Consider the following 3,922-nt stretch of genomic DNA (forward strand, 5'->3'; position numbering starts at 1 on the left):
CCTACCAGTACGTATTTCATCACATCAGTCATCAGGTATGAGAGCAACCTATTTTGCATGTCACATCTCTTTTCGTGCACGTCATCAATAACATTCCAGATTTGCTTTGTGCTTGGATTGCATCTCTTTGTACTTCCGACTGAACCGACACCATCGTCTGTGTCACAGGCTCACAGCGTGCAATGATGTCATTGGCAATCTGCGTGAAGTAGTGTACCATTATCAGCTGAAGACAAAAAAATGTAAAAGCGCTTGTGGTTTGAAAACAATGTTAGAGGTTGGTTTACCTTGCCATGACATCTCTCTTACAGGCAGCACTTCCATCCCAGTTGATCATAAGTGGGTATGTGGAGATGTTTTAGTTTTCTAAACCAATTGTTGGATGGACATTTGTCCACTAAAAGTACCACATAGAAAAAAAATGATGCTAAATATTTCACATATATTTTGGTGATCAATAGAAGTAGCATTATGCTAAGAGATAAACTTCCATGTTGCTAACTCTCTTGACCTTTTTTCTGTTTTCTTCTTTACGAGATTGGAAATCAGGAATGGCAGTGTCAATAAATCCAATTCATGTTCTTTGCTTGGGGTAGATCATGGTCCTAGCATGCTAACCATGGGATTCGATGAATCCAAGAATATGGTCCTCTCCATCTGCAATCCATGAACATGAACTTCAGCAAGCTAATTCAAAAACGGCACCTATTGTCAGCTACACCATGGCCGGGCATTAAAAACCGAGAAGAGGGTTGGAGGGGAAGAACCGAAAAGGATCAGGCTAGGATCGGATACACCATGGCTGAGAAACACTGGTAGGATCCTACCCTGGTCACCGAGAAGAGGGTTGGAGGGGAAGAGCCGAAAAGGAGGATGGTCTGATAGACACCAGAGCCGCAGGGAACGACATCGAGGAGATGGATCAGGCTGCAGAGACACCTTGCTCCAGGTAAGAAAAGACTTCTGCGACATATTGTTGCTGCGTTCATTTAATCATCGACCCCCATCCTTATCATGTAGATTTTAGCTTGGAGAGATAATGTTTGGATCAGTACACAACACCAAGTTGACATTGTGCAAGATTTTATCAAATGACGAACTGATCATGGTCCCGACAAAACTGATCTTCTCTGCTATTTGTGTTCCTCAACGCCGCCGCCGCCTCCGCCGGTAGCGCCGCCGGGGCAAAGACCCTCGGGGCGTGGCGGCGGCGGGGGCCCTTCCTCGTTGACGCCTGGTGGATGGCGACCGGAACTCCTTCCTCGACGCATGGCGGGCGCGCGGATGGGTTGGGCGGCGGCGGCTGATACGTCTCCAATGTATCGATAATTTCTTATGTTCCATGCTACATTATTGATGATATCTACATGTTTTATACACATTATATGTCGTATTTATGCATTTTCTGGAACTAACCTATTAACAAGATGCCGAAGTGCCAGTTCCTGTTTTCTGCTGTTTTTGGTTTCAGAAATCCTAGTAACGAAATATTCTCGGAATCGGACGAAATCAACGCCCAGGTTCCTATTTTTCCCGGAACCATCCAGAACACCCGAGAGCCGCCAGAGGGGGGCTCTGTGGGCCCCAGATGATAGGGTGGCGCGGCCTGGGCCCTGGCCGCGCCAGCCTATGGTGTCGCCGCCTCGTCGCCCCTCCGAGGCTGCCCTTTCGCCTATATAAAGCCCCTGCATCGAAAACCCTTACGGAGGAAGCCACGGAGGACGGAACCCACAGAAACCTTCCAGAGCCGCCGCCATCGCGAAGCCAAGATCTGGGGGACAGGAGTCTCTGTTCCGGCACCCTGCCGGACGGGGAAGTGCCCCCGGAAGGCTTCTCCATCGACACCGCTGCCATCTCCACCGCCATCTTCATCACCGCTGCTCGCTCCCATGAGGAGGGAGTAGTTCTCCATCGAGGCTCGGGGCTGTACCGGTAGCTATGTGGTTCATCTCTCTCCTATGTACTTCAATACAATAATCTCATGAGCTGCCTTACATGATTGAGATTCATATGATGATGCTTGTAATCTAGATGTCATTATGCTAGTCAAGTGAGTTTTACTTATGTGATCTCCGGAGACTCCTTGTCCCACGTGTGTAAAGGTGACAGTGTGTGCACCGTGTGGGTCTCTTAGGCTATATTTCACAGAATACTTATTCACTGTTATGAATGGCATAGTGAAGTGCTTATTTATATCTCTTTATGATTACAATGTGTTTTGTATCACAATTTATCTATGTGCTACTCTAGTAATGTTATTAAAGTAGTTTTATTCCTCCTACACGGTGTAATGGTGACAGTGTGTGCACTCGTGTTAGTACTTGGTTTATGCTATGATCATGATCTCTTGTAGATTGCGAAGTTAACTATTGCTATGATAGTATTGATGTGTATTATTCCTCCTACATAAGCATGAAGGTGACAGTGTGCATGCTATGTTAGTACTTGGTTTAGTCGTTTCGATCTTTCATGCACTCTAAGTTTATTTAAATATGAACATTGAATTGTGGAGCTTGTTAACTCCGGCATTGAGGGTTCGTGTAATCCTACGCAATGTGTTCATCATCCAACAAGAGAGTGTAGAGTATGCATTTATCTATTCTGTTATGTGATCAAAGTTGAGAGTGTCCACTAGTGAAAGTCTAATCCCTAGGCCTTGCTTCCAAGCATCGAATCTCCGTTTGTTTACTGTTTTGTTGCATGTTTACTCGCTGCCATATTTTATTCAGATTGCTATTACCACTCATATACATCCATATTACTTGTATTTCACTATCTCATCGCCGAACTAGTACACCTATACACCTGACAAGTGTATTTGGTGTGTTGGGGACACAAGAGACTTCTTGCTTTGTGATTACAGGGTTGCTTGAGAGGGATATCTTTGACCTCTTCCTCCCCGAGTTCGATAAACCTTGGGTAATCCACTTAAGGGAAACTTGCTACTGTTCTACAAACCTCTGCTCTTGGAGGCCCAACACTGTCTACAAGAATAGAAGCTCCCGTAGACATCAAGCACTTTTCTGGCGCCGTTGCCGGGGAGAAAAGATAAAAGGCACTCATACTTCGGTTCCAGGTAAAAGTACTTTTCTGGCGCCATTGTGTGTGTGCTCGAAGCTATTTCCTTTAGACTCTGCAATTGCGACATTTGGTTTCTTGTTTACACTAGTTAGGCATAATGGACAACAATGAGCTTCTTATTCTATTTCCTGATTTAAGAGATGGATGGTTTGATGCAAAAATTTAAAAACCCATGGAACATATTAATATGAATGCTTTGAACACTATTGTTGCTAATGATATGGAAAATTCTAAGCTTGGGGAAGCTGGTTTTGATGAGCATGATATTTTTAGTCCCCCAAGCATTGAGGAGAAAATTTACTTTGATGATACTTTGCCTCCTATATTTGATGATGAGAATAATAATGATAGCTACTTTGTTGAATTTTCTCCCACTACAACTAATAAAATTGATTATGCCTATGTGGAGAGTAATAATTTTATGCATGAGACTCATGATAAGAATGCTTTATGTGATAGTTATATTGTTGAGTTTGCTCATGTTGCTACTGAAAGTTATTATGAGAGAGGAAAATATGGTTGTAAAAATTTTCATGTTACTAAAACACCTCTCTATGTGCTGAAATTTTTGAAGCTACACTTGTTTTATCTTCCTATGCTTGTTACTTTGCTCTTCATGAATTTGTTTATTTACAAGATTCCTATGCATAGGAAGCATGTTAGACTTAAATGTGTTTTGAATTTGCCTCTTGATGCTCTCTTTTGCTTCAACTTCTATTTCTTGCGAGTGCATCATTAAAACTGCTGAGCCCATCTTAAATGGCTATAAAGAAAGAACTTCTTGGGAGATAACCCATGTGTTTTTTTTACTACAGTACTTTGTTTTATATTTGTGTCTTGG

Source organism: Lolium rigidum, chromosome 7, assembly GCF_022539505.1.
Source record: "Lolium rigidum isolate FL_2022 chromosome 7, APGP_CSIRO_Lrig_0.1, whole genome shotgun sequence".
Taxonomy (NCBI): Eukaryota; Viridiplantae; Streptophyta; class Magnoliopsida; order Poales; family Poaceae; genus Lolium; species Lolium rigidum.